The sequence below is a fragment of the Diabrotica virgifera genome, chromosome 5 (assembly GCF_917563875.1).
Source record: "Diabrotica virgifera virgifera chromosome 5, PGI_DIABVI_V3a".
NCBI lineage: Eukaryota > Metazoa > Arthropoda > Insecta > Coleoptera > Chrysomelidae > Diabrotica > Diabrotica virgifera.
The window spans coordinates 114,094,477-114,109,527 of NC_065447.1; positions in this window are offsets into that span (position 1 = coordinate 114,094,477).

The following is a 15,051-nucleotide window of genomic DNA, read 5'->3' on the forward strand; positions in this document are numbered from 1 at the left end:
ATATTGTGTACTCTTCCAGTAAGTGTTGCATCTGCAGAGAGGAGTTTTTCAGGACTGAGAAGACTTAAGAGTTGGCTGAGGGCCAATATGGGTGAAGAACGGTTAACTGGCCTTGCACTAATGCATGTCCACAAGGACATTGTTATTAACGAAGACAATATAATAAAACGTTTCGCTAAAAGTGGAGTGAGCCGAAACATAGAGTTCGTCATGTAGAGTATTAGTTTTTTGTTTATAATTTCATTTCATTCGAGTTATTGTTATTTTCTCTTTTCAATATATAAAACATCCCATTCTGCGTTTTGTGTCTGTATTGAAATTGAGAGCTAATATCTAATTGTACAAAATGCCCCCCCCCCTGAATTAAGATATATGACCGCCCTTGGTGTAGCCTGGCGCATCTACCAACATTGTGCTCTGAACAATATCATAGAGCCTCAACAGAAAGGATGCGCTAAGAATTCCATGGGTTGCAAAGAACAACTCATCATCGACTCAATGATTTCTAACCAGGCATATTCCAAAAAGAGGAATCTTTTTACTGCCTTCATTGATTACAAGAAGGCCTTTGATTCAGTGCCGCATGAATGGCTTATAGATATATTGAGAATATATAAGGTCGATGATAATATAGTGACCTTTTTAGAGCATATAATGACGGAGTGGAAGACTAGAATTCACCTTCAAATACCTGGTGAAAATAACATCGAAACTGAAAATATCGCAATCAGCCGGGGCCTGTTTCAAGGGGATTCGTTGAGTCCACTGTGGTTCTGTCTAGCTATGAACCCACTATCTCAGCTATTGAACTCCACAGACGCAGGTTTTAGCATCAAAAATAACAACAATGTGGTGGCGAAGCTTAATCATTTATTGTATATGGATGATTTGAAATTAATGGCTTCCACTCGAAACCAACTCGATGAGATGCTAAAAACTGTAGAAACTTTTTCTAATGATATTAGCATGCACTTCGGACTAGACAAGTGCCGTATTTTAAATATAGTCAAAGGAAAAGTACAACCCGGAGGATTCGATATGCAAAATGGCCAGAACATCGAGGCCATGGGTGAAAACGATATGTATAAATATCTTGGAGTAAAGCAAGCGCGGAGAATTGACCATAAACAAATGAAAACAGAGATAACTACTGAGTTTATACGAAGGATAAAACAGCTGCTTCGCTCACACCTTAATAGTAGAAATTTGTTTAAGGCACTAAATACCTACGCGTGTTCCGCGCTTAGCTATTCATTTGGCATTGTTAAGTGGACAAAAACGGACATAGAAAATCTTCAGCGAAAAGTAAGAACGCACCTCACAAAGTCACAAAAACACCATCCAAAAAGTGCTGTAGAAAGAACGACATTACCACGCAATTTAGGAGGAAGAGGACTTATGGATATAGGTGAGCAATTAGACAAACAAATTGCTAATTTAAGATCTTATTTTCAGATGCAGGCTGAAACATCTACTCTACATCGCGCTATCTGCGCAGTAGATGACACAACCCCTATAAAACAAAGGGAAGCAGAACTGCGCATAAACCACCTTACTAAGGACGAAAAAGTGCGCGCCTGGATGGGTAAACCTCTGCACGGGCGACATCCCAATGAGGTCAGCCAAGACTATGTCGACAATATAGCGTCGAACTACTGGTTGACATCAGGAAAGATGTTCCCTGAAACGAAGGGTTCATTACTGGCCATTCAGGATCAGGTTATACCAACCAGAAATTACCTGAAATATATCATCAAAGACCCTCATGTTCAAAACGACAGATGCCGATATGGATGTCAAGCCCAAGAAACCATCCAACATCTTACAGGGGGCTGCCAGGCATTTGCTGCAACTGAGTACAAGGAACGGCATGACGCAGTGGGAAAAATCCTTCATCAGGAGATAGCTATCAAGCTGGGACTTCTTCAAACCGACCATCTCCCATATTATCAATACGTCCCTGAGAGTATGCTTGAGGATGGCAACTACAAGCTGTGTTGGGATACAGAACATCTCAGTAAACATAGACAGACGTTCAGATGTTCAAACTCTTTAATAATTAAATGCCCGTGGTAAAAACAAATATGTTTGTTTTTAATAAATACGATTAACCTAGATTACCACATCGATACATGCTAGTATTTGATACAAGGTCAAGTTGCAATAATATTCAAGGTATGTTTGTTAGCAGTCAGCATTTTTAATCACTCTCACTTTTGCTTACCAAAAACATAAAACAAAACAATCGACCCTTAATTATACCTTCACGGGGAACAGATAAATCAATTAGTAGTTGAGATTCCAGCGAGTAACATCACATTAAGCAAATAATATACCACCAGCTACTTACCGTTAAATACTCCACGTATAAATAAATGTATTAACAGTAAGAGTTATTTACTACATCAACCCTTATGGTCGGGGGTAACCAACCCCTAATTATCTAAGGTGGATCAGAAGATAGGAACCACCATATGGCGATCCAAGACCAGGGAAGAAAGACTGGAAGAACTCAGGACTGGTAAACTGGGACGAGTATGGAGAAACACGTCAATGTTCTTGCACCTCGACCACCCTAGAAAACAGTGTGGTATGCAGAAAAGGATGGAGACATCAAGCCCGAGACGGAGATGATTATGGTATGGAAATGGAACTTCGTCTGGACAATGGACAATGGACAATGCTATGGGACGTCAGCAAAGACTTTTTGGTGATACGAACACAGAACGTTTAAAGTGGTAAGTCCATATTAGCTATTTTTATGTTATTTCCTGATTCGTATAATATAAAGTATAAAGTATAAAGTAATATTAACGTAATTGTAATTTAAGATGCACCTAACCTTTTAAGTTTTACCTATTTTTATTTAACTATTCTATTTTTAATTACCTTATTGGTATTATAAGGAATTTTTTTTAACCCTGATATTAGTTATTATAGGACGCAATGATACAACTTTTATTTGATTTTTATATATTTACCAACATATATTTTTATCTTTATTGACGTTTATCCATTTATTATTTTACCTACTGATTTTTACTACATTTTTATTGGTCTACTCATTTTTATAGTGATTTATATTGATTGATATAATGATTTTTTTTATGGCAATTTACTATATCTTTACTATTTTTGACATATTATTTTACATACATATATATATTTACTATACCTCGTAAGACTGTCAAATTTATGCGTTCGTTACGGGTACAGGAATAAGGAAAATGAATATTACAGGAATAAATGAATTATGAATAAATGAGTAGCAACAAAGTTACTTGGGAAGATTTCATCAAAATAGTTGAGGAGATTACGCAAGAAGTAACAAGACAAAGTAGAAGGGTCTTGAAGAAGAAAGTACCTAAATCTAAGGATATACAAGAAGAAGTAACGACACAGTTAATTAAATTATATAACAAATTCACACATTTAACGAAGAAAAATTGGGAAGCGCTATCGGACAAACAAAGAGAAGCGTGCAACAAATATTTCGGAAAAATAAGAGACAAAGTTATACGCTCATTTCAAGCTGTAAACTTAAGAACAGTAGTTCCAAGCTCAATACACCAACCAATCGACAAGGAAATAGAGGAAGAACAAAGCGACGAAGAAGTAGAAGAGGAAAAAAGTGACGAGGAGATAGAGGAAAAAATTGACGAGGAAATAAAAGAGGGAAAAAGCGACATAAAACAAGATATAAAAATATTAAACATGGCTCTGACAATCAACGAATTTTTGAATATTGCAAGCAAGGTATTGCCCAACGAGTTTGATGGAAGCGCAGGGAAATTACAACCATTTTTAGACGCATTAGAGTTACTTGGAAAAATAGCAGAAGGACATGAAGAAGCAGCGATAACATTAATAAAAACAAGATTGACTAATAAGACTAGAAACCTGATAACCACAGAGGATACGATCCCACTCATAGCAGCGGCACTGAAGAAAGAATTAAGAGGCGACAATCCGAAAACGATAATAGACAAGTTAGCAAAGAAAAGGCAAGGAAACAAAGCTGCAGCAGTGTACGCATCCGAAGTAGAGGAATTAGCGGAACAGTTGAAGGTAGCATACATAGCGGAAGGAATGCCATTGGAGCTAGCGAAAAAATACACAACGGAAACAGTTGTAGCAACTATGAAACGAAATGTTAATACGGATAGAGCTAAGTTAATACTGGAGGCAGGTAATTTCACGACACCGCAGGAAGTAGTATCTAAATTTTTATCGATTGATACGACAGAGGAGAACACACAGGGAAGAGTGTTCAATTATAGGACGAACTATGAAAATAGGAGAGGACAACAGCAATACCGAAGAGGATACCATAACAAATACGACAGAGGAAGAAGAAATAACTTCAGACAACGGAACGAAGGAGAAGAAACAGGAAACCAACGGAATTATTCCAACAGAGGATATAGACAATTCAACAACCAAACGTACAGAGGAAACCAGAGAGGAGGACGAAACAGAGACGTAAGGCTACTTGAGTTAGAAGACAGCCAAGAGGAAACAGAAAACCAGCAGTTGGGGTTTTGAATGAACGAAACAAGGAAGGTACACAGTCAGAAGTGGAATATAATATTTACAACTTCGATTTAAACCTAACGAATTTTGTACGAATGAAAACAGGAATCCTAGAAAACACAAATACCTTTATCATAGACACAGGAGCTGATATTTCAATACTGAAATGTTCACAAGATTTTATGAAGGAACATGTGAAACCAAACAAAAAAGCGAAAATAAAAGGAGTAACTAAAGGAGAATTACAAACAATGGGAGAAGTTGAAACAACACTAGAAGTAAAAGGATCTCGATTTAAGCATATCTTTCAGTTAGTGGAACCTAGCTTTCCTATTCCAACCGACGGAATCATTGGGAGAGACTTTATTTCAAACTTTCAATGCATACTGACTACGCTAACCTTAAAATGCACATTAAAGAGGACAACGATTGTTACATTAGTACAAACATTCTGGATAATATAGATAATGGCACGATAATAATACCGCCTAGATGTAAAATTTACAGAGTCGTAAAAATTTTTCAAACGCTGAAGAACGACAGGATAGTAGAACAACAAGAAATACAACCAGGAATATTCATAGCGAGAGCAATTATTTCAAGTAATAATCCGTACATCAAAATTTTGAACACAACCTACGAAACAGTAAAAGTAGAGACAAACGCAATCAAAACATTAGACATTAAATTATTCAACATATATAGACTGATCAACGACAGCAAGGATAGGAAAAAGGAATTACGGGAATCATTGAAGTTAGACATTCCAGAATACATACGCGATAAGTTAGTATCTTTATGTGAAGATTATTCAGATATATTCGCCCTAAGGCATGACATGCTAACATGTAACAACTTCTACGAGCAGAAACTGAGAGTTAAAGACCAAACTCCGGTATACATTAAAAACTATAGGACACCTCATGCACAAACAGGGGAATTAAACCGACAAGTACAAAAACTGAGAGACGAAGGAACAATAGAACCGTCTACATCAGAATACAACAGCCCAGTAGTACTGGTACCGAAAAAGGCGATAGATGGAAATAAAGCATGGAGATTATGCATATATTTTAGACAACTGAACAAGAAAATAGTCACAGACAAATTTCCTTTACCAAGGATAGACTCGATACTAGATCAACTAGGAAGAGCAAAATGGTTTTCAGTTATAGACTTAATGTCAGGTTTTCACCAGATACCATTAGAAAAATCATCGAGAAAATACACATCGTTTAGCACAGAAAATGGAGCATTTCAATTTACCAGATTACCTTTTGGATTAAATGTAAGCCCAAATAGCTTTTCAAGGATGATGTCAATAGCATTTTCGGGATTAACACCGGACAAAGCATTTCTTTACATGGACCATATACAGTGCGTCCATAAAGTAACGCATAAATTCATTATTTCGTAAACCGGCGACTTTACGGAAAAATCCCGACACAGGTCGATTTTTATTTTTAATTTCCGATTTTTTGGCATATATATCATACTAGTGACGCCATCCAGCTGGGCGTGATGACGTAATCGATGATTTTTTTAAATAAGAATAAGGATCATGTGATAGCTCATTTGAAAGGGTATTCAATTCTCTATTCCATAATATAAACATTAACATAATTATTTGTACAAGGTGTTCAAAAAAACATTAAAATAATTGAGACAAAAAGAAGAATGTATGTAATTTATCTAATTCAAAACACGTTTTAATGTTGTCAGAAAACAGGAAAAAAATTTTTATTTGACAAATAAATATTGTTTTCGCTTAAATTCAATGTTAAAGCTGCCACCCACCTGTCTATTGCCAGTTTGAACATTTCGTTTAAGCGAAAATCAATGTTCATTTGTCAAATAAAATTTTTTTCTGTTTTCGGACAGTAGTAAAACGCATTTTGAATTAAATAAATTACATACATTCTTTTATTTGTCTCAATTATTTTAATTAAAAAAATATTTTTTTGAACACCCTGTATAAATAATTATGTTAATATTTACATTAGTGAATAGAGAATTCAATACCCTTTCAAATAAGCTATCACATGACCCCTATTCTCATTTAAAAAAATCATCGATTACGTCATCACACCTAGACGGATGACGTCACTAGTATGATATATATTCCAAAAAATCGTAATTTAAAAATAAAAATCGACCTATTTCGGGATTTTTCCTTAAAGTCGTCGGTTTACGAAATATCGAATTTATGCGTTACTTTATGGACGCACTGTAGTAGTAATAGGAATATCCGAAAAACATCACCTAGACAACCTGAAAAAGACATTCGAGACATGTCGAAAATTCAATTTGAAACTAAACCCAGGAAAATGTCAATTTTTTAGAAGAGAAGTAACATATTTAGGACATGATCTTTCTCAGGAAGGAGTATCGCCAGACAAAGCGAAATATGCAACGATTGAACAATACCCGACACCTAAGACAGCGGAAGAAACAAAAAGATTCGTAGCATTTTGTAACTATTATAGACGTTTTATTCAAAATTTTGCTGAAATATGCAGACCACTCAACAGACTATCAAGAAAAGGAGTAGAATTTTTTTGGACAGAAGAATGTGAAAAAGCATTCAATAAGCTTAAATCATCTCTGATGAAGCCACCGATCCTAAAATATCCGGATTTCGATAAACAATTCATCCTAACAACAGACGCATCCAACGAGAGTTGTTCAGCAATTTTAAGTCAAGATTATAACGGAATAGACCTACCAATAGCATACGCATCAAGAAGTTTTAATAAAGGAGAATGTAATAAACCTATAATCGTTAAGGAATTACTAGCGATTCATTGGGGAATCAATCATTTCAAATGTTATTTATATGGAGCACCAACATTTTTAGTCAAAACGGATCATAAACCACTAACACATTTATTCGCAATGAAAGAACCAACTTCGAAACTTACAAGAATCAGATTAGATTTAGAGGAATACGATTTCGAAATAGAATACATAACAGGGAAAAATAACTACGCAGACAGCCTTTCAAGAATAACATTACATCAACTAAAGAACCTATACATAGACAATACCCATATATTAGCTATAACACGAGCTCAAGCAAGGGAAAAGAAGAAGGAAGCAAGGCAAACGAAGGCAGAAAGTGAACTCGCACTACAGCCAGAAGCCCCCAAACAAACAGTAAGAAAAGTACTAAATAATTTAGAGGCGCATAGGCTACCAATTTTGTCTTTTGGAGCAGAACTAATCTCACCAAGACTGAGCATTAGGGTCAAAAACAAAATAAAGTGCAGCAAGAGCATAGCCACAGGATTCAATCATTTTGATTTAAACCAAATGTTGGCACAGCTTGATAAGCTGGCGGTAGAGAATGCAGTACGTAAAGTAAAAATATACGTAAACGATATTATTTTTAAAGTGTGCACAATTGAGGAATTTATTAAACAAGGAAACAAAATATTGAAGAATGTAGAAATATACATATGTGAAGTACCAGAAACAATAGAAGATGACAAAGAAAAACACAGGTTAATAGAAGAATATCATAATCATCCGATGTTTGGAGGACACGTAGGAAATAACAGACTCATAAAGAAGCTAAAAGCAAGATTTAGATGGAAAAATTTGGAAAAAGACTTCAAGAAAATACATTAAACAATGTCATAAATGTCAAATTAACAAACCGAAAAGAACACATGTCGAGGAATTCGTGATATCGGACACTTCTTCCAAACCATGGGACATAGTATACATAGATACGATAGGTCCATTCACTGAAAGTAACGAAGGTAATAGATACTGTATAACAATGTTATGTGAGCTTACGAAATACGCGGTCAGTATACCCGTGTACAATAAAGAAGCAGAGACAATAGCCCGAGGAATTTTTGATCATTTCATACCAACATACGGACTCATGAAGCAAATAAGAACAGACCAAGGCACAGAATATAAAAATGAAGTAATGCAGGAACTAACAAAGCTACTAAAGATAGAGCACAAATTCCCAACGGTATACCATCCACAGTCCATTGGAAGTTGCGAAAAACTACACAGAACATTAAACGAGTACGTAAGAGCATTCATAGATGAAGACAGAGAAAATTGGGATGTGTGTTGCAGGATGTTCACATACTGCTAAAATACAACCCCTAACGCGTATCATGGTTACACACCGTTTGAACTGACCTTTGAAGACCTTAAACGGGAGATTCAGCCATGTTACAATATAGATGCTTACTACAATGAGTTACGCTACAAACTACAAAGCGCACACGAGAGAGCTAGAACCTTCTTACTAAAGCACAAAAAAGAGCGACAAGAAAAGAATAAGCTCAAAGCAACACCACAACACTTTAAAATAGGAGACCTAGTCCTGGTAAAAAGGGAAGAGAATGGTAAGTTTGATAGTCTTTATGTAGGCCCCTTCACAATAACAGAGATAAATAATGTTTATTGTAAGATCAGAGTGGAAAACAATAAAATCAGGGAAATACATAAGAATAGATTATATGCTTACAATCCGAGAACACAGTGAGTGACAAGTGAAACGGGAACAATGTTGATAACGAACATTTTCACTTTTATTTTTTTGTATTTGATTATTATTTATAGGAAATAAAAAAAATGTATATATTTTATTTATTAAAACGCAGTAAGCAGGTGGTGGTACTAATAGAAAAAATTTTCTTCCTTTTCCGTAGTCAGAAAATTTTCGGAAGGAAAGGAAGATGTGTTGAGATACACAGCATCTCAGTAAACATCTTCTTCAGACAAACTCTTTAATAATTAAATGCCCGTGGTAAAAACAAATATGTTTGTTTTTAATAAATACGATTAACCTAGATTACCACATCGATACATGCTAGTATTTGATACAAGGTCATGTTGCAATAATATTCAAGGTATGTTTGTTAGCAGTCAGCATTTTTAATCACTCTCACTTTTGCTTACCAAAAACATAAAACAAAACAATCGACCCTTAATTATACCTTCACGGGGAACAGATAAATCAATTAGTAGTTGAGATTCCAGCGAGTAACATCACATTAAGCAAATAATATACCACCAGCTACTTACCGTTAAATACTCCACGTATAAATAAATGTATTAACAGTAAGAGTTATTTACTACATCAACCCTTATGGTCGGGGGTAACCAACCCCTAATTATCTAAGGTGGATCAGAAGATAGGAACCACCATAAAGCTATACTGGGACCGCACTGTTCTCACAGACCAAACAGTGGCGCATAATAGACCAGATCTCGTATTAGTCAATAAATTAACGAGACAAACAACCCTCATTGATGTGGCGATTCCTAACAACAATAATCTACGTACTAAATTTACTGAAAAGATCGCCAAGTACAGAGATCTGGAAATTCAAATACGGAGACAATGGAGAATGCAAAGTACCCAGATGATACCGATTATTATGTCTACTACTGGAGTCATTCCGAAGACCCTCCTCGAAAGCATAAAAAAGCTGGGTCTTAATGAACATCTTTATAAGACCATGCAGAAAGCAGTACTACTCGCAACGGCCAGATGTGTACGAAAATTTTTGGGAGGTACACCTCCATACCAAGTCACCTAGGGCTCGATAACACGGAAAGAGTCCCACCAGAGCTCAATCCTTTTGACACCGTAGGTATCTGGGATGAGTCAATTTTCCCCTTAGAGGGAGTGTGAGCCGTATGGCTAAATCTGGGAATAATAATAATAATGATTACTAGAAGGCCTTTGATTCAGTGCCGCATGAATGGCTTATAGATATATTGAGAATATATAAAGTCGATGATAATATAGTGACCTTTTTAGAGCATATAATGACGGAGTGGAAGACTAGATTCACCTTCAAATACCTGGTGAAAAGAACATCGAAACTGAAAATATCGCAATCAGCCGGGGCCTGTTTCAAGGAGATTCGTTGAGTCCACTGTGGTTCTGTCTAGCTATGAACCCACTATCTCAGCTATTGAACTCCACAGACGCAGGTTTTAGCATCAAAAATAACAACAATGTGGTGGCGAAGCTTAATCATTTATTGTATATGGATGATTTGAAATTAATGGCTTCCACCCGAAACCAACTCGATGAGATGCTAAAAACTGTAGAAACTTTTTCTAATGATATTAGCATGCACTTCGGACTAGACAAGTCCCGTATTTTAAATATAGTCAGAGGAAAAGTACAGCCCGGAGGATTCGATATGCAAAATGGCCAGAACATCGTGGCCATGGGTGAAAACGATATGTATAAATATCTTGGAGTAAAGCAAGCGCGGAGAATTGACCATAAACAAATGAAAACAGAGATAACTACTGAGTTTATACGAAAGGTAAAACAGCTGCTTCGCTCACACCTTAATAGTAGAAATTTGTTTAAGGCACTAAACACCTACGCATGTTCCACGCTTAGCTATTCATTTGGCATTGTTAAGTGGACAAAAACGGACATAGAAAATCTTCAGCGAAAAGTAAGAACGCACCTCACAAAGTCACAAAAACACCATCCAAAAAGTGCTGTAGAAAGAACGACATTAACACGCAATTTAGGAGGAAGAGGACTTTGGATATAGGTGAGCAATTAGACAAACAAATTGCTAATTTAAGATCTTATTTTCAGATGCAGGCTGAAACATCTACTCTACATCGCGCTATCTGCGCAGTAGATGACACAACCCCCATAAAACTGAGGGAAGCAGAACTGCGCATAAACCACCTTACTAAGGACGAAAAAGTGCGCGCCTGGATGGGTAAACCTCTGCACGGGCGACATCCCAATGAGGTCAGCCAAGACTATGTCGACAATATAGCGTCGAACTACTGGTTGACATCAGGAAAGATGGTCCCTGAAACGAAGGGTTCATTACTGGCCATTCAGGATCAGGTTATACCAACCAGAAATTACCTGAAATATATCATCAAAGACCCTCATGTTCAAAACGACAGATGCTGATATGGATGTCAAGCCCAAGAAACCATCCAACATCTTACAGGGGGCTGCCAGGCATTTGCTGCAACTGAGTACAAGGAACGGCATGACGCAGTGGGAAAAATACTTCATCAGGAGATAGCTATTAAGCTGGGACTTCTCCAAACCGACCATCTCCCATATTATCAATACGTCCCTGAGAGTATGCTTGAGGATGGCAACTACAAGCTATACTGGGACCGCACTGTGCTCACAGACCAAACAGTGGCGCATAATAGACCAGATCTCGTATTAGTCAATAAATTAACGAGACAAACAACCCTCATTGATGTGGCGATTCCTAACAACAATAATCTACGTACTAAATTTACTGAAAAGATCGCTAAGTACAGAGATCTGGAAACTCAAATACGGAGACAATGGAGAACGCAAAGTACCCAGACGATACCGATTATTATGTCTACTACTGGAGTCATTCCGAAGACCCTCCTCGAAAGCATAAAAAGGCTGGGTCTTAATGAACATGTTTATAAGACCATGCAGAAAGCAGTACTACTCGCAACGGCCAGATGTGTACGAAAATTTCTGGGAGATACACCTGCATACCAAGTCACCTAGGGCTCGAAAACACGGAAAGAGTCCCACCAGAGCTCAATCCTTTTGATACCGTAGGTATCTGGGATGAGTCAATTTTCCCCTTAGAGGGAGTGTGAGCCGTATGGCTAAATCTGGATAATAATAATTTATTCAGCAATAACAGGTACAATCTTTTTAGATATTTACATAGAAAGTGAATAAATCACGAAGGTCTCCGAGAGGTGTGGATACACCTCTTTCGGTAAATAGGATATAAAACAATAAATAATAACATACTAACGTAAATAACATAAATAGCAACATAATACAATATAATATAATACAATAAATAGGTAGGTACTTTTTTTTTGTAAATACACAGTTATGTTTTAGTAAATATGATACGTAGAATAAATAATATAATGAAAACAATAAATAAATACTTAGTTTAACAATAAAGCACGAATAATTAATTTTTTTTTAATAATTATGTATGGCTCAATTAGTTAGTAATATTTTTGAAGAATGGTGTATATAGGCTATTGATTATGTTCAAAATAAGAGAGCTAAAAGGAACTACAACGTTAACGGGATTTTATTGTCTCATATGGTCAACGGACCTCTATATTCGAAAAAACCGCGGAGTGCTACCATTTAAATTGGTGCGTTTTTGAGAAAGGGGTGAATTAGTCTCTAGGCACAGGGTGAATTAGGGTGAGTTTCATTCACTTTTGGTACAAACACTTCTACAGGAAAATTATTCCAGGATAAATTTACTATCGAAATATCATATTTTAAAGTCAAAAGTATTTTTTTTAGAAAAATACATTCAAAAGAAAAGCAAGAAAAAAACACGAAAGAAAGTAATTTTGTTTGTTGCCCCAATATTTTTTTCCACAAGGATATAGGTATAGGCATTGCTTTAACGAAAAATAACTTCCGTCCTTCCTCTTTAAAATGACGTTTAGTAGAAGTCTCTGGGATTTATAGTTTCCGAAATAGGATTTTTCAAAATTTTCCATTCACAGAATTCTTGAGCCATTTTCCCCATTATTTCGCAAACATTGTTCTATAACTTTTTTCTACGCATTTCTAGGTATATGCAAGGGTACATTTAGTAGAAAGATAAGTCAATTACCTTTAAAAGGTCTACTGTATAAGGTCGTACGACTATTTTTAAACAAGTTATGCTTTTTCAAGGTTTTGTACTTTTAATGATTTTTGATATTTTTTATGATTATTTTTTAAATTTCTCATTATGACTTTTTTTCTTGTACATTTAGGTATCTACATTCTGGAATAAAAAAAGCTTATTTTCTTTACTTTAAAATGGTGTATTGCAATCACCTCTAGGATTATTTTTAAACAAGATATTCGTAGGATATCCAAGCGTATCCGTAATTTGAGAAAAATTTTAAAATTTTTAGTTTTTTTCAATTAGAAGAATATAATTGCATATTGTAACATAATTTTTAATTCCAAATAACTTTTCTTAATAACACTTTTCGATATTGTGAAATATAAATGTACTTTACTTTTGAGCGAAATTCATATTTTTTAACATACCTCGTACACTATTGATAAAATTTTATATCTGGTGATTACACCTTAGATTTTAGACTATGCAGAGCATTTTATTAAGAATAACTTTTTTTATCAAGTTAATAATAAAAGTTTTCCATATGGTTCCAACTTAGTGGGACCTATTGCATGTGTATATGTCAAACTTTGAAAAAGCATATCTTGTTTAAAAATAGACCTAGAATTTTTGACAATACGCCATTTTAAAGTCAAGAAAATAAGCTTTTCTTTTTGTTGCACAATGTATATACCTAAATATACAATAAAAAAGTTATAATGAGAAATTTAAAAATAATCGTAAAATATATCAAAAATCATTAAAAGTATATTATTTTGAAAAACCATATCTTACTTAAAAATAGTCATACAGCCTTCTACGATAGACCATTTTAAAGGTAATTAACGTTTATTCCTACTAAATGTAACATTGGATATACCTAAAGCTGCGTAAAAAAAAGTTACAGAACAATGTTTGCGAAGTAACAAGGAAAATGGCCCAAAATTGTTGTGAGTGGCGAAATATGAAAAATCATATTTTGGAAACTGTAAATTACACGCACTTACACTAAACGTCATTTTAAAGAGGAATGATGGAAGTTTTTTTTCTGTAAAGCAATGCCTATACCTATATCCCCGTGGAAAAAAGTTATAGGTCAAGAAACAAAAATGCTACTTTTCTTGTTTTTTTCTTGCTAATCTTTTGAATATATTTTTGTAAAAAAAAATATTTTTGACTTAAAAATGTGATATTTCGATAGTAAATTTAACCTGGAAAATTTTTCCTGTAGACGTGTTTGTACCAAACGTGCATAGAACTCACCCTAATTCGCCCTGTGCCTAGGGACTAATTCAACCCTTTCTCAAAAACGCACCCCTTTAGATGGTAGTACTCCGCGGTTTTTTCATATCTATAGGTCCATTGACTATATGAATCAATAAAACCCCGTTAACGTTGTAGTTCCTTTCTAAAATACATAACCAACCGCCTAATATATGCATGTTTTATTAAATATGATAAAAATAATAAGCAAAATAAATCAGTTTAAAACAATATAAAATTTGAAATATAGGTATAAAAATTGGTAGTGACTCTAGAGTTTCATTTATTTTTTTTTGTTTTTTTTTTGTTTTGTTTTTTTTGTTTTGTTTTTTTTTTGTTTGTTGGATAGAACGCCCTCTAACGGGGAATAAGCGAAATGAATTTCGACTCAATTCAAGCTTTCTGCTTAACCCAGGTATAAACATACCAAAAGGCACCGCCAGGAAAACATTCCACTTTGCGGTTCAGAGAGCCCATATGAAACGAGTTTTTGTACTCTATGCAGAGTATGGCATTGACAAAATAAGAAAATCTACGGTTTCGTTTTGATTAAAATCTGTCTTCCTCCATCCCCCGATAGTACTATTTCTAGGTCTACCTGTTGTCAAGGAGGCTCTAAAGAAGACAG